Raw genomic sequence first — 21,596 nt, 5'->3', positions numbered from 1 at the left:
CACAAGAAAAAAAGCACTGTTGTGTTAGTGTAGTGCCCCTAGTCACCCTGTTCACACAATCTGCAAAGCAATGGTTTATCTATGGATATTAAATAACCACCATTGCTAAGATAAGCCCTTAATTTACAAGCCGCATGGGCTGGGAGCACTTTTGCTAAGCCCAAAGCAATTAATCATCACATGACTTAGTGCAATGGATGAGTAAATTAAATCACATACTGCTACAATTAAGAGCATAATTTCTGGTTTAGCACGGTGTCAGAACCTGTCAACAGTAGATTCATTCCTGAAGAAGAATGGCAAGAATATATCTGGCACTTGAATAGAGTGGACAGAGCTAAATACAGGCAAAGCTTCCGCTCATTTACTTAAAGGAGTAAAAATGGAAGTTGAACCAATGCAGCTTTTATACAGGGGCACCTGTGGCTGTCAATCACCTAGGCCACTATTAAACACGAGCTTAGTGGTTAAGCATTATTGGCAGCCAAAATATAGTCTGTGGATATTGGATCCTTCCTACTGGATAAGGTGGGTTAGCAATTCTTGCCGCTGCTAAGAGCCAAGAAATGCTATTTATTCCACCAGGATTTCAGCAGGGAGTTTTGTTCATGATCTTGAATGTGTGTTCTGTCATCAATCTGGCTGGGCCATCTCTCTAGTTTTTAGCTACCTCCATATGTATTAACCTTTGGACTTGATTCCAAACTGGTCCTTCTGGGCATGTGGAAGCATGAATGTCACCTGGTCTGCCACTTTTTAAAGCAGCTACACCCTTGCCCAGGAAGGTGGGGCAAGGAAGGCAGCCCGGGTGATCCTGGGTAAAGAGGCAGAACTGCAGACAGATGATGTCCATGCTGTCCTGTGTTCTGAAACACCTTCTTGGAACTGATTTTAAGAGCCGTGTAGTCCTTTTCAGCACCATGGATAGCGACTGATTTTCAGGAAGAGTTTTGGGTTATGGAATTCTAATCTTGCTCACCAAAAGGACTGTATGCGTACAGATTTACTCACAGGTCTTAGGGAATTTGCTTCTGTGGTGCATCCTGCAGCTAGAAAGGAGTAAGAGCTCCATGCAACCTATAGCAGTACTGCTGGGGGTTAGAACCCATTAAAATCTGGAGGGTTAAAGATCCCTCACTTTTGGCTTAGCCATCCAAAGACTTTTTCTTTAAGAACTGCACAAATGAGTTCCACTTGGCATGATCTCAATGGCCATGAATATAGGTATTAGCCTTTCTCATACACAAAAGTTCATCTAGCAATGGGGAAATTGGATTTGATGAGTCTCTCGCAGCCCACCCTTCTAGCAACTTCTGGTCACTTTCAGAAGCCAGCCTGTTGTCCAGATCACAAACTGGAAGTTAGAAACTTTATTATCTTCATTGGTGAACCATCTTAATTAGGTTGGCACCATCTGGCACTAAAAAATTGGTTTGGGAATGTACAGTTTCACACAGAGATATATATTGTAACTGTTAGGTGTTGGTGGGTAAATCTTCAAGTACATTGTGACTAAAATCTAGGTTTTATTATTTGTTGGTTGGTTTTGAAATGTTATGCTGCTGCTCAAAACAGAGTTTTCTCTAGGCTCCTGAGACAGAGAACAATTGCTGGATCTGGTGAAGCAAAGGTCATGTGGCAATCTGGTGGCTGCTCCAGAGGTCACACTTTATGCAAGCAGAACTTACATCTGCAGAGGATTGTTGCCTAAAATCCCATAAAAGTGTAATTTGCCTTTTTTCCTTCAGCCTCCAAAGCTGAATGGTTCAGGAAAGTAGGCATAAGGGCTCTGTCAGATATCATGCTAAGCCAGCACATGGTTGGTTTAGATGTGTAAACTCAGCTGCTAACCAGATTTTATGATTTAGTGCAATATGTGAATCCATCCAACGGAGGTTTATTTGAGAAACTAAGGATGATCACAATGGGTAATCCCAACCAGACTTTTGAGTGCAGCTCTGTCTGGAACAGTTGACATCTTCTGCTTTTGGGAGTAAGTTTCTCATCAGAAGTACTTCTGTCATCCACATTTAATCTGAGTGCATTTATCTTATCAGCCATAAACTATTCCAAACTAGTTTGAGCCTTATCCAGAATATTAGAGCTCTGGCTACCATTGTTTCCTGAAGACCACCAGAGTTGGCTTTTAAAATGCCAGGGATCTGCCTCCCAGTGATCCTTTCTCATGCGGTCCCAATTCTTAGATGTTAGCTGCATTTCCAAAACAGGCTGAGTAAGGCTAAAGTGGGGTTGGGTATTTGTGACATCCTACAGATCCAGCCCTGGTCTTAGTGTGTTGTCTGAATTGGGCTATCCTTTGAAGCCATAAAGTGGTTCATTCATTTGGGCACAGCATGTTTGTGATCACAACACTTACGATTTATCAAGCTATTCACATACTGGTTATGAGTAAATGATGAAAATCAGATAAAGCTCCAGGACTTCATTTTAATGACAGTTGTGGGGAATGTCTGTCGAACCTTAAGCTTAATCTGTTTGTTAAAAGCACCTAAAGTCACCCATCTGGAGGAATCCTAGCACCTAAACATGGGGATGACATGATAATATCCATATGTTCAGTAGTAGAGCCCAGATTGGATCGCAGAGTTAAAGCTATGAAGCCTGCAAGCAACAACCCCAAGAACCTGGATTCATGCACTGCAGGAAACCAAAATGTAGTTTGGTTGGTTAGTGGCTTAGCATGTTTTGTGCCCATAATTATGATGGGTTATAGATTAAAATTTCTGGTTTATCATGTTTTAAACCCAGTTTTTATTCAACTAACCATGGTTAACACATAGCTTAGCACAATAAGTGAACCAGGTGAGAGTGTCAGAGTTTGATTTGTGATAGCCATCTGAGCTGGACTGGGATGCCCTGAGCACTGAAAGACACCAACGATCAATGGCATATTTCATCCTCCCTCCCTCCCTCCCTCCCTCCCCCCATAGCTGTACAGTCCATTTTGTAACATAACGCAAATGCTCAGAACCCTAGGTATGTAACCCTCACAAGTGAAGCTGCAAGGGCCTACCCTGGGACAAATGTAACTATTCACATGGCATGCTAAGCCAGGTTTAATCAAGCATGGTTTGGGACGCAAATTGCCATTAATTGGCTCCATGCAGCACACAAAGTCATAAACTGAGGTTTAGAACCCACAATGTCTAGGGAAGGTTAGCCTTAAACAAGTGAAGGCCATTTTGGTACAGTATGTTGTGTGAACCCAGCCTGATTTAGCTACAAATTTATAGTGATATCCAGCTTCATTGACTGGTCACGCTGGCAAAACGAGGATGTGATTTGGTTTCTGCATTGCACGTGCATGAAATCAAGTGATGGCAGAATTCACATTTTCTTTATGATGCCGAACTCTGGTTGGCAGCAGCATCCATGGGGAGAGGGGTCAAAAAGGTCAAGGCAACATCAACCGCAGTTTGATTGAAGCTCCACCTCTTTTGTTACTTATGTTGGTTATGTAGCCCATGTAAAGAGGTAAGACTTGGATTGCCCAGCTGTGGCCACCATCTTAACTTTTTTGACTGATTGGAAACCTCAAAGGCAGTTGGAAAAAAAAGTAAATAGAAGACCAGGTAATTAGACACTGATCACTAATTACGTAAGTCTCAGGTTACAAGAAGGAATACTTGGAAAGTTCCTGACTGACAGTTCTGGAAAATAATAGTAATAACATTTTTTCAGTCAATGAGCAGCAACATTTACAAAATATACAACAATCTTGGAAAAGGATTCCATCAGGTCCCAGAGGGTCAGAAGGAACTGAACCATTACAATGACCAACCATGGCTTAATGGCTACAAATAGCTGGGTTTAGGACTACCAGACCTGCACTGCAAAAAACAGAGATAGCAGTGAAATGGTAACAGAGAAAGAGGAATCTCTAACAGCCACAAAAGCAAATCATCTTGGTGTTCCTTTCAAAGGCTGGACCATGATGGCCTCTTAGTACTGTTGAAAACATTAACTGTCTCTTCAACATCAGCATCTTGTCAGGTTTTCAGCTGGGAAAAGATTCACTTATTCCTCCCAATCCCATTCTGTTGTAGACATGGCAGAGGAGCAAACAGACTCGAGGCATCTGCCGTGCCATGTCATCAACAGGATTTGTTCCTTATGCCTGTGTTTGCACAACTCTCTTAATCTGAAATCCCTTTTCTGGGTTCACACAACATACTGAACTGCAAACATGAGAGCTACAAAATCGGGGGGGGGGGGGGGAGGAACAGCCAACCAAAGTTAAAACTAATCAAGTTTAACCTGTTGTGCCAGTACAGCTGCTAGGCTTTTAGCTGACTGGGTGTGGCGTGTTTGTGAATAGCATCTTTTGGGCCCATAAACCACATTTAAGCCAATGTGTGACTGGATTCACACACCTAGCTAGGGCATGATTGGATTTAGCCATGGTTTATTGAATAAGCCACAGTGGCTGGGTTCATTCACTAAGCCATAAACTAAACAAATCCCATCCTATTTTGGCTCACTTTCACAGTGCAAACGCATTGACCAGGATTATATTCCACTGGCTGAATCGAGGCTTTGCTCTAAATGTCAAAAGGCTAAAATTCATTAAACACATTGATCAATGCCATGAAATGCAACAATCATGTTCCCACAATATCTTCAACTTGGGTCAACACAACACAACTGCAGTGTTCCTATAACACACCAGGCCCAAACAAACCTTATTATGGCTAAACATGAAAGCCTGATTCACAGAACCTGCTAAAATACCAGTTGATGCTGAACCACAGCCAACCTCTTCTGACCTCACCCTAGTCTAGCATGTTGTGGGAACCTAATGATGGGCAGAGTGTCCTGGTGCAGCCTGGGCCTGGTATGAAGAAATGAGGGCCCTTCCACTTCTAGCCAGGGGAAGACTTTGCCTAACTCTGAACGCCAAACATTGACATTTTAGCCAAGGCAAACCCAGCCTTCACTTGGGTTAATTCCCAAAACTAGCAGGATTCAGGAGCCTTGACTAAGCCAGCACTTCAATCAAGCACCAGTCCTACTTTGGAGTAAGCTGAGGCCCACACCCACTTCCAAGGACTCGGTCTCCATCCTGCAGCCTCCTTGCACCAGGGCAGGTGTGAATGGGCGGAGCAGGTTCATGCCGAAGTCCGGCCAGCTGAGGCCTGTTGCTTTTCCCGCATCTTGGAGGGCAATAAAGGTTCTTCAGGCTGGAGGGGGGCCCTGGAAAGAAGACTCAGGAACGGCGATCTTTGCTCAGGGTGCTTCTGTACCATGGAGAGGGCTCTCCCCGGCGCCCTCCTCTTGCTCTTCCTGGTAGGCGGCACGGCCAGGGAGAGCGGGGGCGAAACTTGTCGCCTTGGCTCTTACAGAGTCCCGCTGCCCGACGACCCCGTGCAATGCCCGGGGCGCTTCGACGGCTCCGGGGAGTCTCCTTTAGACGCAGCCGAGTGCTCCTCCGAGGGCCCAAGCCAGGCACGCGCTGGCCACCCGCCGGCCAAAGAGACCGGCTGTACCTGGGCTCTGATTAGCGGCGTCTCAGCGGAAGAGGGTAGCCCACCCCCCACGGGCCCAAAGGGTAAGAAAAGCTGTTCTCTACGACCGTTGGGGGGGCTTGAGGAAGAGGGGTAGCCGCAACCGCCCCCCTTTCTGTCCTTTCGGTTCGGCGCCTTCCCGCTGCGCGAAGTTAAGAGCGCAAGTTGCGGAGCCCCCCCGAAGTAGGTGGCTGTTACGGGCAGGGGCCGTGTTCTCCACTGCCGGGTGAAGGGACCCGAGGAGGGTCTCCGGGAGATTTTGGGCCCGCCGGGAGGAAGAAAGTCTCCGGAGCTGCCTGGCAGAAAGGATTCCTTCTCTGAAGGGCCGCTCCCGAGTCAACCCTCTTCCCTCGCTGCGCCGAAATAACCGTGGCTCTCGATTGCCGTAGACGGGGCTGGATAGCCCTGTGAATGCCGTGACCGTGTCCTTTAATGAAAAGGACAGTCCTTTATCTCAGAGAGCTGTCCTTCAGATGTATTTGTTTGTTTTCTTGGTTTTGCTCCTGAATTTTCCTTTGTCAAGCCAAGTTTTAAACATAAACAATCGTTGTTTTATCCTCATGAAGCTCTTTCAGATTTGCCCCTTGTTCAGGTTCATCTTTTATTTTTTTCCAAGAAAAGATGGTCCCTGTACGTATAAATCTGGGGTGAGGAAGGGACTTTTACATTGCTTCTCCCAGTATCTAATCAAAGTTAGAAGACGGTGTTCTTGCCTAACTGCTCCCAACAGTAGAGCCGACTCTGCAAATGTATGTGTGCAGCAGGACTTGTTTCAAGGGCTCTGGTTTTGTTTTAATCGTAGGTGCTGGGATTTTTCTTGTGGAAGGTGAGCTGTGCCACAAATGGGTGCGCGGACAGGCGAGTCCCACTGAGACCTTCCTGTGTCCCACCCAAGATGACTACCAGGAGGATACGTTTTGCTGCGGCACTTGCACGGCGTCCTACTGCTGCTCTTCCCTAAAGGATCGCCTGGAACAAGCAAGCTGTCCCAAGGCAGAGGACCAACAGGCAGGAGAGTCTACTGGGCCCTCAGTTGAGAAACTTGGTAAGAAGATGAGGTCCACCCCCCATTTGGGGGCCATTTGGATTTTGACTTTGGAGGGCTGGGGTTTGTTAAATCAGTGTTTCTCAAGCTTGGCAATTTTAAGATGTGTGGACTTCAACTCCTGGAATTCCTTCATCAGCCATGCTGGCTGAGGGATTCTGGAGTTGAAGTCTACACATTTTTAAATTGTCAAGGATAAATAAAGAAAGAAAGAAATCCATAGGGACAATACCTAGATAACACTAGGTAATGCCCCAAAGCTAATCAGGGCCGGACCAGGTTAATATTTGGATGAGGGACTGCTAGGAATCTTGAGGATAACAAATTTGGAAGAAAAAAAAAATGAAGAAACTAGTCGTAATTCACTTCCATACTGTTCCCATGAAAACCAGAAAAGGTGTGTTCACGGGGTCTCAGGAACTTGAGTCAAGGGAGACTTATTTTTACCTCTTCCTAAAAATATAATATGCAAATAGCCGTCTAGCAGTTGGCTGGCAAAATCTTCTTCCTTTTCTGCATGTCTGTCCTGTTTGCAGAGCACACGCTGGTTGTGCTCGCCCTTGTTCATCTTATTTAAATTCTATGCAGTCTCATTTGTATAGCAATGTGAAGCTTGGTTAATTTTGGTTATTTTTGTACCTTGTTGTGTTGCACAAGCCCAGGGATGGTCACAGATTAGGATTATGTTGACTCAAAGGATGGGTTAATTCCTTAACCAGATTAAGCGTGCTGCATGAGTGTTGCTGACTCTCAAACCAACATTTGAGTCTTTGGTATACAACCAGCTTGGACAGTTAGTTTATGCCTCTTGTTATTGCAGACCCAGGCGACTGTATTATTATTATTATTAATTTGAATTTATGGACTGCTCAACTCCAGTGGACTCTGGGTGGTGTACAAAACTAAGAAAAAACATGAAAACAGCTAAAATCATGAAATGGGACAGGCAGCCCAGACTAAAATAATTTGATAAACAACAAAATCAACAAAAAACAGGGGTCTTAAGCTTTACTTTTAATCAAGCAAAGCGGGACTGTTAACCGTGGATAAGGATGTTAAGCAAATGCAGATAATTACAGATGAGATATGAATTGTTTTAAAGTATTTGTGGGTTTATTGCTTAGCACCACGTCAGAATCCAGCCAGGTCTTCACACTAAATCATTTCCATGCATATTAAGGTTCTGTCTGCGTGCAGATCTTTGAATCTGGCTGGAATATAATTTAGTGCCTGGGATCGCACATCATGCTAAATGATCATGGTTGGCAATCTCAGGACCCGGTCCTTGCAGCTTGTAAACCATGGCTTAGCATGTTAGCCCCTTGTGAATTCAATAAGCCACAGTGGCTTGGTTTGACCATGTGCCAACACAATGTGCAGACCCCTTCACGGTGGTGTGGCTTACCATGCGGGCAAAGAGGCTAAAGACCATTACTTATGCAGAACAATTTTCTAGAAAGGGGAGGCATTTTGGGGTCTGCTTGAAGAACAAAAGAGGAAGGGGTTGAGATCAAGGGAGGGAGTGTATGGCATCCAGATGTTTAGGAGAACAAGTAACATCTGGAGGAGAGGGAAGACTTAGCTGATGTATCGAAGTTACCCTCTGCACCCTAGCTAAGACTGCAGCTCCCAGAATCCCTAGTTTCATTGGCTTAGAATTGAGTGACATCTGGCTTCTTATTTTTCAGGCGGTTTCGGCATCTTGGAGTTAGTCCTTCTGGCGATTGGTGTCGTGTGCGTTTGCATAGGGATATTTTACATCCTCCGCTGTGTCCGAGATCGGTTGATCACCTACACTGAGCAAAGAGCTGCCAACGAGCAGCCGCGTGTAGTACAGGAGATTTCTGCCGATGCTCCAGTTGGCCGTCCTGGGTTAAGGAGGGCCTTCCTTGCAGCCCCCGACCCACCCTCCCCGGTGGCTGAAGAGTCTCAAAGAACCTCCCGGCTGCCCCCTGCTGGGGCCAGCCCACCCGGTGGCTCTGGAAGTCCCATGCATGAGATGACGGTATTTCCAAGGCGTCTCCCAGAAGGGAATTTGGAGCTTCCATCTGAGGAAGAAGTCACAGCTCTTTAGCTATGGACTTATTAGTTGACCCCTCTGGAGGGAGAGAGATTAAGCAAGCCCCAAAGCTCGGCCCTGAGCATTGGTGTCATTACCTTTTTTAGCATTAGGAACTGAACTATTCTGTTTTTTAATATCTAACTCTTCTTTAGCAGGCACTGCTCTGTTGCTCACCTTGGTTTTCACTTGTTTGCCACCCTGTCCTGCCCCATGTATCTTCTGGCTTACATGGACTGTTTATCGTGGTTCTTCCCCTCCCCTCACCCCCCTGAACTTCTGGTCAGTGCATTTGAATCTCCCTCTTAAGTGTCTCCATTGGAGGTTTGGGTTAAAGATACGGGGATGTCACAGCCATGACTTCCAAACAGGTCTTGATACCTGAATGGTACTATGTTACCCAACGTTATTTTAACTGCCTTGTAATAAGAGAAAACGATAGTTAACAGGACTTTTCCACTTAGCAGGAAGTCTCTGCCTGCCCAAAATGTGGCTTGTATGCAACTGGAGGAGAGGGAAAAAAACTTTGCAAAAACATTATCCAATGTATAGAAGTTACCTTCTGCACCCTGGCTAAGACTGCAGCTCCCAGAATTCCTAGTTCCATTGGCTTAGAATTCTGGGAGTTGCAGTCCCAATACATATTCTGAGTGTCAGGTTGGACAAGACAGTTCTAGTTTACAGCTCGGGTAGAGAAACCCCTGAACACCCCCCCCCCACATGACTTGAGAGAGTTCAAATGCTAGTGCAGACACAACGAAGCCAGAGTAAGTGGCCGTTTAAAACACTGGGTGGGTCATTTAGCTTTCTTTATTTTCAGATTTGGTGAAGGGATATGCTTTTTGAAAAATCTCTCGTTTCACTTTTCTCATTTGATTTAACCACTCATTGACAAGAGGAGAGCGTGCTTTTTAAAAATACGAAGGTGGTGTGATTGTCGCTGTGTATTAGCCCTGAAGAAGAAAGGACAGGCGAGGAGCTGAGCATGCCGGGGTGTGAATTGCTTTTTTAGTGCAACTGTCAAAGCTGTTTTTAATGTATTTTTCTGATTGTAACAATCAATAAAAATATATGTGTGTGTGATGCTTTAATCCTGGACTCTTGTGGACTGTTGAATCTCTGACGGGACCCCACGTTAGCTCCTACTTGGTGTTTTTAGGTTCTGCCATTAATTCTTCTGGAGAGCATCAAAGGACACAGGTGAAGTAAGCAACAGATACAAGTTCCCAGTTAATTCCATAGCTGCCAGATGCGCTTTTCTTCTTAAAAAGATGTTGCTCTTTCAGGGTGTGTAGTCACTTATAATGTCACCTATTTGCTTTTGGCAATATGTGAATTGTGGTATGTGTCCTGGGCTTCATAGCTTAGCATCTTCTGCAAACCAACCCAAAGTGGCTTAGTGTAGGCACGTACAGCAATTCTTCCCAGCTTTATTTTTGTTGTGGGCAAAATGTTGACCAATTACAGAACTGGCCTGATTTCAAGAAAACAACAGATGGCAAATTGATTAAACAGGAAACGATGGCTGGTGTGGGTCTTCCGGGCTGTGTGGCCGTGTTCTGGAAGTTTTGTTTCCTAACGTTTCGCCAGCATCTGTGACTGGCGTCTTCAGAGTGCAGGAGCACAGACAGGAGCAGTTCTCTCTGTGCCCAGGGTGATGTGACCCTTTTGTGGGTATTTATAGAGATCTGAAGGGGGGGGATTGGGGGTGTGGGGGGGGTTGGGGGAGTGTGGGGGTGTGGGGTTTGGGTTAACGAGTGGCTGCTTGTTTTGGTGTCACCATATGTGTGTATCTTCCTGGGGATTAGGCGGGGTTTTTTCTTCTATTGAGTTGTTAATGAGTGGCTGCTGGGGGTGATTAGTATGTTGATTGTGTGAACTGTTCACACGTCCTGGTGGTTGAGCTGAGTTCATTGACCTTTTGCAGGCTGTATTTTTCAGGATTGGTAGCCAGGTTTTGTTGATTTTTAGACTCTCCTCTTTTTTATTGAAGCTCTGCTGGTGTTTGTGAATCGCAATGGCTTCCTGGTATAGCCTGGTATAGTGGCTGTTGGTGTTGTCCAGTATCTCTGTTTTCAAAGAGTCGTGGTATAGTGGCTGTTGGTGTTGTATAGTGGCTGTTGGTGTTGTCCAGTATCTTTGAAAACAGAGAGATACTGGACAACACCAACAGCCACTATACCAGGCTATACCGGGAAGCCATTGAGATTCACAAACACCAGCACAGCTTTAATAAAAAAGAGGAGAGTCTAAAAATCAACAAAACCTGGCTACCAATCCTGAAAAATACAGCCTGCAAAAGGTCAATGAACTCAGCTCAACCACCAGGACGTGTGAACAGTTCACACAATCAACATACTAATCACCCCCAGCAGCCACTCATTAACAACTCAATAGAAGAAAAAACCCCGCCTAATCCCCAGGAAGATACACACATATGGTGACACCAAAACAAGCAGCCACTCGTTAACCCAAACCCCCCATGCCCCCCCACACCCCTAACCCCCCCACACACCCCCAATCCCCCCCCTTCAGATCTCTATAAATACCCACAAAAGGGTCACCTCATCCTGGGCACAGAGAGAACTGCTCCTGTCTGTGCTCCTGCACTCTGAAGACGCCAGTCACAGATGCTGGCGAAACGTTAGGAAACAAAACTTCCAGAACACGGCCACACAGCCAGGAAGACCCACACCAGCCATCGTATTCCAGTCGTGAAAGCCTTCGACAATACATTAAACAGGAAACCTTCAAAAAAGTTTCAGTGCTCCAGACAGGCCACTAGATGGCATTGGTTTGCCACAGATAGTGGTATATCAATCTAGGAAAAGCTACTGGACAGATTTTAAATTATTATAGGTTACAAGACAATTATAAATATCTTCCTGTACATAATTTGAAATGCAAATAAAGATCACAATTATGCATTCTGGAAATTATACATTAGAGACAATGAGCACCTGCACACGTTCCCAACTTGCCTATTTTCTATAGAAATTTAAAAAAAAAATCTGCTTCCTTCCTGGACTTTCCCAGCTTCTTGAAAATTTCAAATTTTAATTCACAGGCTGTTGGGGAGAAAGCCCTTTTTTTAAAAAAGATCCTCACTTTTCTATTTTTAGCTGAGGGAGGGACTGAGGTAATCTGACTCTGTACATGACTAAGAACCATGTCTGTCTTATGGGGAAGCATACTGTCAGCCTGACTTGCTGGTTGTGTTCAGAACACAGGCGAATCTAGAAAATTGGTCAGATCAGGGACTCTTGGGCAAACGCCGTTGTGTTTTCAAAGAGAATTTCCTAGCATATAAACCAGAACGTGTACCTTTCCTTTCCTCTGGTTTATTTTGCTATTATTTCCCTGGATATTAAAACTGGGTGTGTGTTTGAACCAGGGATATAGATTTTAGAGAAAGGGGTTCATGAAATTGAGGACTTGTGGCTGTTTGCCCAGTAATGAGGTGACCCATTACGGGGGTGACCAGATATATCCTTTGAGCATGTTGGGAGGTGTGGGGATGTTCTGATCACTAACCAGTGTCCACCACAGCCATTTGTCTCCCAGCATTGTCTTCTCCATTAACACAATATTTCTTAAATTCTTTTGGTACCCCTCACGTCCCCCACTTGACTATTTTTTGAAATGAACTGCTCAGCTTCCAACCTGTAATGGTATGTGGGAATGACCTTGGGAGACCGGGCGAAGAGACACTGCCTAGGGAATGTCAGATAAGAGAGAGGGCAAGAGGCTCAGAAGGGACCCTTCCTAGTTTCTTGGGCTTTAAAGGAAATAGGGAGAGATTTGTACTTTCAGACTTGCCAGATTCGCTCAATGTAGCTTTACAATAAAGTAGAATTAACTTATCCATTTCCTGTCCGATCTGGTAAGGCTGACACAACTGGGCAGAAGAGAACAGACTTCTGCTATGTAATCCATGTCATTTACTTTAGATGGGCAAACCCACTAGAACGTTTTTAAAAAGAGATTGCTGAACGTTTGTGAAATATGAGCCGTAAGAACCCAAAAGCCCCTTTAGTCAAATGTTGGTGCAATGTATATTTCAGACCTCCTTTAAAACACTGCCATACTTACACAGACAAGGTTCTTCTTAATACAGAGGCCAGACGGATTATGAGATTCAGATCTTTGGCCCCTGAAGACCTCAATGAAAATCTTGACTTTGCTGCATTACTTGAATTATGGTTCTATGTTTTTATAACCATGGGATATATTGAGTTTGGGATACACTGTTTATTCTTGGCACTGAGGGTTCGGTGGTTGGATTTTTAAGCAAGCCCGCTTCATTTGCAGCATGGAGACTTTGAGATTCTTTTTACTTCTTACTTTATATATGCTGCATCTGGGACTGTCCTCCTCTTTATATAATTTATACTGTTGTTTTTCTCTACAACTACAGTTCTAACCATGTGCAAGTGGGTGGTACACACATTCTGAGAGTAACTCAGCCATGTCCTTGTGTGCTTTGTGCAACTGGGAGTGTTTTTGTATTTCTGGTTAAGAACATAAGTGCTGTTCAACTCGCTCTTCACCACTTTGCAAAATGGGATTTAATTTCTTCGGGTCCTACGTAACGAATGTTTAGGGTTTAGTTTTGTCATCCGATTTTGTCTTACTTTTTTTTACTACCCATCTTTCTGTTCTATTCCTTTGGTATTTATTTCATGTAAGTTAATAATGGTTGTTTTCTTTGAAGGGCCGACATCATCCCTGGTTAAAACCAGTTAAATTTTATTTTGCTATCTTTTTTTTAATGGGGACCCTACTGTTAAGATTGGATATTTTAATTTGGGGGGAGGATGTTTTCCTCAAGATGCTGTTTAATGTTGCTGTTGTTATTGATGTTCTGATGTTGCTTTTAAATGTTTTTGTTAATTTATTGTCAATTTCCTAGGGCTGCATTGGCTATTGAGGCAGCTTATAAATGGATTTAATAATTAAATATACCAAGGGGCTTGCACAGGCCCCTTCTAGCACATTCCCAAGGACAAATTTCAATAGTTCCAGCCACGGAAGCAGAAGTGTCTGCAAGATGTGATGTAAAAAGTCGAGATGGTGACCATGACAAGGTGCTCAAGGTCTGCCATCTTGACTTTTTTGACCACACCCTTTAAATCACACCCTGGAGACCCCCCTGGATGACACACAGCAGAAGCTTCGAAGAACCGAAAGAAGTGATTTCTGATAGTCAGTCTTGGCAAAATGATGTCCATCAGCTCAGAGTCAGAAGTGACTGAATGACTAAACAACAAGGTCTGTTTTAGCATATTCTATGAACCTAAGCAATTGTGGTTCATTTAAAAAACCTTTACTATACCTCTAAAATCAGGGCATTTAATTATTGGTGCAACACCAATGCTATGGAAACTGACAGACTCCTAAAACTGGGTCTGTTAGAAGAGACAAAATCCCAGTTACAGACCTCTTGGCTTGTACACCTGACAAATGATTTATTTTATTTATTATTTTATTAATTAAATTTATACGCCGCTCATCTCACTGTGTAAGTGGCTCTAGGCGGCTTACAAGTAAAAAAAAATTAGATCAGGAGCTGTGGTCTCCCTGTTCTTTGTCCAACGGTCTCTGGAAAACAAGTTAAAAAGATTGCTGCAAAAAGAATTGTGGATCTCTTTAGAGAGATATAGCCACCCTTAGTAAGGCTGGCACGTGGAAACGAATGAGCTGCTATAAACCCACCTTCCAAATTGCCAAGTATTTAAACACAGAAATGCCCACACATCTTAGGGATGGGTATTTACTTGAGCAAGATTTGAGCAACTGGACCCAATGGTTAAATCTGGAAGGTTTAACCAAGTCCCTTATAATGATGTACTTGTATTTCCGAGCCCCAGAAATAGAAGAATGAATGTGAATGTCAATTGTATAAGAAAGAGAGAGATCAATGTTTGGGGCAGCATATAAGACCAACGGCTTTTTGGGATCCTTATATTAAAACAACGTATTTCATGCGCAGTCAGAATCCAAAAATGAGCCCTTGATTTGAACAAAACAGTCCAGCTGAGAACTGTGTATGTGGATCTGATTGGGGTAAATTGTAGGGGTGACATGGAAATATGATTTACATTTTCTTTTACTTGCTTTTTAAATCTATTTTTAACATGTGGTCTTATTACTGTCCTGCATTTTATATTTTGTATGGCCCAATGGCTAATCAATAAAGTATGACTACCTTTAATAAACCATGTGGGAGTGTGATGCATGAACGAAGTCACTTAAAAAAAACCCTTGCTCTTCAAAGTCCTACACTGGGTTTTCTTTTTTTATTTTTATGTAAGTATTTGTTAGATTTACATCCTGCCTTTTTTGCTAGGTGCCCAATATAGCTTGCATGAGAACACCTTTTTATTATATTCCCACGACGACAGTCCTGTGAGGTAGGCTGGCCTGAGAGAATGACTGGCTCAAAGTCATCTCGTGAGTTTCCATAGCTGAGGGTGGAGCTGAACTCTTTGTCTTGTGAACACATTAATCCAGAGTTTCTCAACCTTGACAGCTTTCAGATGTGTGGACTTCAACTCCCAGAATTCCCCAGCCAGCATGCTGGCTGGGGAATTCTGGGAGTTGAAGTCCACACATCTGAAAGCTGTCAAGGTTGAGAAACCCTGCTTTAATAACTATACAACATTGGCTATCTTGTCTTTCTGTAGGGTGCACAGACAAAATCATATAAGAAAAAAAAATAACAACTAAACCAAGACTAAAATGTGTTGATTCCTCTCCCACATGCAGGAAAATTAGGGGCTGCATCCTTAACTCCGCAGGGGTGCAGGAGAAGAGTGTAGAAGGTGGATAAAATTATGGTTCAAAGTTACATTAGTTTTTTTTTTTCTTTAAGAAAGGCAGTGAAAACCAGCCTGGCTAAGTGAATTGCAGTGTGATCATCACCTAAAGTCAGACTGTTCTGACATTTCCAGTGCTCTGCCAGCCTCAGAACAGAACAGCAGAAAAGTATTTATTCCTCTTTTAAGCAATGGGAAGAATATATGTGAAAGCCTCCTTCGTGTCTTGCTTCGCTCTTCTTCCACTGAGTCCTTTCAGTTGTCTAGCCCAGTGTCCCTCAACCTTGACAATTTTAAGATCGGTGGACTTCAGCTCCCAGAATTCCCTAGCCAGCATACTGGCTAGGGAATTCTGGGAGCGGAAGTCCACTGATTTTAAAATTGCCAAGGTTGAGAAGCACTGGGCTAGCCTATAGCCTGGGATTCCTTGTGATCTTCCATCCATGGGAAGTGACCCCAGTCCTGCTTAGTTGGGGGAGACTGAGCAGCAGAAGCTGCAAGATCTTAGGATCTGGTAGCTCCTCATTTCCACCTGGCACCCCTTGGGGGGATTTTGGTGGTCAGCGATTCCCATGGGAGCCACAAGCAAGCTGGAGGAGCAATTTGTCCAATCAAGCCAAAACCAGAGATCTCTATGACTCTGTAGCAGAAAAACCAAGGAATCCTAGGGCCCAAGTCAACATTCAGGGAGGAAAGGCTCTATCAAGCTGGTGGAAGTGTCCATTGTATGGTTGGATTGCTGGCTGGGGGAATCCTGGGAGTTGAGGTCCACGCATGGTAAAGCTGCAGGGTTGGGCAACACTGCTCTGATGCAAGGTGTTACAGCAAACCCCAAAGTGCTCCAAACTCTAAAAGACAGACAAGCTAACCCTGTAATTTATCTGGCTTTCCTGAAGGGTAAGAGAGCTTAGCCGCAGAAGGTCTCAAAATATATAGGGCCAGGAAAGATTCCTGATTTGAAACCAGGAGAATCCTGTGAATCATTTTGGAAGTCAGCGGAGTTCATCCTAAACCGTGCAGGGGTTTGCTGTTGGGTGGAATGTTTCTCCGTGGTTTATTAGGCAGAGTGGATGGTTCTTTATCCAGAAAACCATGATGAATCAAACTGTGGTTTAGCATATTTTTGCATGGGTTTACTCACTGCCGGGATTCAGACAACACCATTTTATTCATGGGTTTGTTGAGTCCCAGAAAGGTGAGCTCACCCAGCTGAATCAACCACCTTAGTTAATAAACCATATATGTTCTACTGCTTGGATCCTGTCAGATTGAGAATCCAAGCATTCCCCATGCTGGCTGGGGAATTCTGGGAGTTGAAGTCCACTCATCTTAAAGTGGCCAAGTTTGGACAACACTGCATTACAAAGAAGGAGAGGAGGAATCACAGCATGCTATAAAGTGAAATGCAAAAGGATACATGATTAGGAGCCAGGTACAGGCTGTTGCTAAAGACCTTCTTTTTTCTTCTTACTACATCTATTTTTTTTTTTTGTCTATTTAAACCATTTTTAATTTTTTTGTTGTCAGCTAAGGTCCATGGCAGCAGCTGATGAGTGTCTAGGGGAGCCCAGAAAAACTACTGAGAATCCCACATTAATTAGTTTTACTCCATCCATTGAAAATCATGGATTCAATGGATCATTTCAAACACTCAAGTGTCTTTTAGATGGGCTTTTTATGAGGGCTCAGATCAATTGTTGTCTTCTTCTTTCCTCCAATGCCTTTGGGAGGGGGTGAAGCAGACCTTTCCAGGCCCCATCATTAAGTCATCTTTTTCTACACAGAACAAAGACGAGATCCACTGTTATCAAACAGATGTCTGCTTTTGATGTTTCCCAATGTGGCAGCAAGAGCGAAATGTTAATGAAGAGCAAAATGTTAATAAGACATTGTGATAAAAGACAAGCAATTCTCTTCCCCCGGAGAGTTAATTTAACTACATTTCTACTGCTGTTTCACTGGTTCATCTCTTGATATCAAGTTTGCTCGTGAATAATGACTTTAATATCTTTGGTCCATTGCACAATGGGGTGAATGCCTGAAAAATGCATAACTGGTGATCCTTTGCCCAGAGGTAGTTTACAGATCAGGTAGCAACAAAGGGAAATGTGGCTTTGGGGTGCCTTCCCAAGCGAATGTCTCCCATGTATGTTGGACTTCATGCCCCATAATACCCAGGCAGGGGATCATGGGTGTCCAAGTCAAACATATTGAGAAGGATAGGGTGGCTTAGAAGCGGGGAGGAGGCATTAAAATTTGGTGGCTGAGTTTAGCTTTGTGAGAAGTGTGAATTCTGTTTCTTTACGTAGGCATTTGCAGGAGGCCAAGAGAGGCAGATGACAACGTCATGATGTCATCATGCCCACATGCAAATTATGTACTTTGAGGGATGAAATCATTGTGGCTTGTACTGGATAACTTGTATTTCTTGGGTGGCTGGCTGTGGGCTCCTGAGCCTTGAGATCCAATATGGGCTCCACCACGGATGTCCAAACATCTCAGGAAGCATCAGATGGTGGGCACTGAGTGTTTCTGACCAGCAGATTCAGCTTAAAGACACTAGGAAGTTCTCCTGCACAACCGCACCCAAAAGGAAGTCTGGGAGTTTTCTTTATTTGACAAACATAATTTATTTATATTCAATATATGCTTAGCTTGACAAATCGTAAGTGTGACCTTCACAAACCTTCTATGCCCAAACAAAGAAAAAAACATATGGGTTTTCATAGGATGGCTCAATTCAGGCAATATGCTAAGACAAGGGCTTGGTTTATAGGATATGCTGAGTCACAAATACCCAACCCCACATTAGCCTAGCCCAGCATGTTTTGCAAATACAAACCACTTTTAAGAACTCTGCCCACGTGAGAAGAGGGTCAGTGGAAGGTGAACACCTAGTTAAAAGCCAGCTGGTAGTTACAGCTAGTGCTGTATCATTCTGGAGGTGGTTCAGATTGGAGCAGTGTTTCTCAACCTCAGCAGCTTTAAGATGGGGGGGACTTCAACTCCCAGAAATCTGGACAAGACAGAAGTTTTCCTCTTCCTCTTCTCATTTCCCAAAACGTAAAAACAGAAGACACTAGACCGTTCTAGAGAGACCTGCGCTCAAAGACCGGCTGGGGTCACACATTGTGGTAGGCCTCCATTGGATGGATTCACCCATAAGATGTGAACTGTGATTTATGTATCCCAATGGCTGGTTCACACAATGTTAAACCAAAAATAAACCGTGTTAGGGCTTCTCAGGATTCTTGACTTCATCTGTAGCATTGTGTGAACCCAACCCCTGACTTGAATTCACAATTGTGTTAAAGCATGATTTGCTTGATTATGTTTTTGAATAAACCAGAGTTTGCTGGGTTCAGAGAACCTGTCAAGTGAAAACTAAGCAAACTACATTAGGGTTAGCAGGTAATGTGAATCAGGTCATTGGGGGTTATAAATCAGGATTAATAATAGTCCAGTGAATGAATGCAGCCAATGATGGCCTAACTAACACATAATTGTTCCAAATTAATGGCAGGCATAAGTGTTGAAGCTAAAATTATTGCATGCTTAAGAAAAGTCAAGTATTCAAAGACTATTGCTCATCCCCTTCCCTCTAAGATGGATTTCAAGGTAGGAACAGAATCTCCCTTACGTTCCTTCTTCCTCCTAACATGTAAACAAGGAAAATGTTTCCTTCCCATGAGATCCATATATACCCTTTGATTTTCCTACCCCACTGTGCTCTGATAAAGCAAGAACCTCTTCCAAGCAGGCAGAACAAGGCACGACTAGCCACTGAGCACCATACATTTTTTTTAGCATGACTTGAGTTATGCACACTCCCATATTTGGGCTGCATAACTCCAGATGACCACTAGAGGGCAGCAGGGCCATTTTATTTCTCCATCTTTTTGCTGCCATCTCGTTCTGGAGTTTTGCAGCCCAGAATATGGAAGGCTTAGTTATGCTCCAAACCCTCCCTGTTGCGCTGACTCAAGGAATGAGTCTCTTGCAATGTGGGTGGGTAGGTTAGTGATTGACTGATTGATTGATTGACTGATGTTGTTACCTTGCTTGTACTCATTGTTAGCCACCCAGAGTCATATTTTGAAGTGGGTGACTGTATAAGATGAATGAATGAAAGAATGAAATTCACCTCCTAGGAGCTGTCCTCAAGAAAAATTTCCCACTGCCTTTCACAACCTCCAGATTTCTTTATCAGGCCCTGCAGCCAGTGGACAAGATCCATAATTACTTGTCAGAAGTGTTACTCCCAGAGATTTGTGTGTGTGTGTGTGTGTGTAAGCATTGGTGGTGGGGGGAATACTCTCAAGAATATATCCAGTTTCATTGAACCTCTGTGCAGCCAGATCAGAAATACAGAGAGAAAAATAGATAATCATATTCCCAGATAATGAGCTTGAAAAACTGCTCTAATTATAAAGAGATAATGCCATCTCTAATTGAGGAGTGTTTGGCCACTGGGGAGAGATCAGGTCTTCAAATGCTGTCCCAATGTCTTCTCTCATTGGCCTGTTGTTCATAATGAGCTTCTGTGCTTGAGAGACAAAAGGGAACTTTTTTCTTTACCCTTCCAAGATATAGTTTAGATCAAGGTTTCTCAACCTGGGCCACTTTAAGATGTGTGGACTTCAACTCCCAGAATGCCCCAGCCCACGCATGCGCGCGAGTGTGTATGTTTACTTAGAAAATTATTTTGGATTCTGACTTCTACAAGCAGCAGAACATTAATAGAGGTGGAATAGGATCTGTTGCTGTTGGAAGAAAACCCTTGGCACAGGCCACGAGGGCTGGAAAATAAGTTTATAAGATGAACCCCCCCCCCCCATGACTTGCAGGCTGGATTCACATGACACATCAACAAGTAAGATGGTTTGTTTCTTAATGGCTTAATAAGTGTTTTGTGAACACATCCAGAGTTTGTCCTTTAGTGTGTTATGTGAAACCAGTTAATTCTGGCTTATTCAAAAAACGATGATTAAGCAAATCATGGCTTTGGGAGATATGAAAGCACAGATGCCAGTCTTCATATTTATGTTTATTTATTTGCTAAGCTCCAGACAGTGTAGTGTCTGAGTATCAAACATACTTAATAGCAATCAGATTAAATGAAACATAAAATAAAAACCAAAATGATTAAGAAATGATTCATATACAGACCTTCATAGGCTACAATCTGGAACAAAATAGATCTCCTAAATACTAAGGTTACCAATGGTAGGCTTAAACTCCACTCCAATCATGTATTTATTTTTCCATGTATTGAAATGGCTGTCATTTGAGAAAAAACAGATTTTTTCCTTATTTGGAAACCACACTGTACTGTACTCTGTGTGTGTGTGTGTGTGTATGTATGAGGGAACTACCCCCTTGACAATGACATGGTTGATTCATCATGATAAGCCATGGCTTGTTTATTAGCCATGGCTTCTAACTATGGTTTCCAGAGTAAGCCACAATGGCCAGGATTCATACATTGCACGAGGCTCAGGGTTGGGCGGCACGTCTCCTGCTTGTCCTGCCCCACACCCCATTTATGGCCCTCAAAGCCACCTGGGAGTGACCTGTCAAAATATTACGGCCAAAGAGAGCTTTTGGGGCAGCCCAATTTCCAGCTGCGGAAATGGGAAAATAAACTCAGGGCGTGCGAGCGCTCCGTGCGGCGAACTGTTCCCGTTGCTGCTTTTTAATCCCCAAACCACCCAAACGACAGCCAACATTTTGGTCCTGCCCCTTTCTGTGCTAAGACTCAAATGGCTGTGATGTCTAATAGCAGCTGGAGAAAAAAATAAAATAACGTGGGCAGGAGCATGGCCAGAATAGGACTCTTGGAAATGTATAAAGCTTTCCCCTTTCATCGGGGTGAAGAATGTGACCGCTGCAGCGACCCACAAAGAAGATCCTGAACCGCATCTTGCACGCCGAAGTTTCTCTCCCAGCAATATCCAGCATGACGCTCCGTTCCCCTGTCTGACCAGCTGCAGAAATAGCAAAGAGAAGTGGCTTTGATTGAGGATTAAGATCAAACCCTGGGACGAGATACAACGTAGCACCACCAACACCGGTTCTTTTTTGTGAATGGAGCCTCTTTGCTTGCACGAAGTTGAAGATAGGGGGGTCCGAAGTCACTTTTTCAAGAA

This window comes from Python bivittatus, unplaced genomic scaffold (genome assembly GCF_059951505.1).
Source record: "Python bivittatus isolate LINGU-HERP-01145 unplaced genomic scaffold, Pbiv_v1 ctg000790_np1212, whole genome shotgun sequence".
Classification (NCBI taxonomy): domain Eukaryota; kingdom Metazoa; phylum Chordata; class Lepidosauria; order Squamata; family Pythonidae; genus Python; species Python bivittatus.
This window is presented reverse-complemented; position numbering follows the sequence as displayed.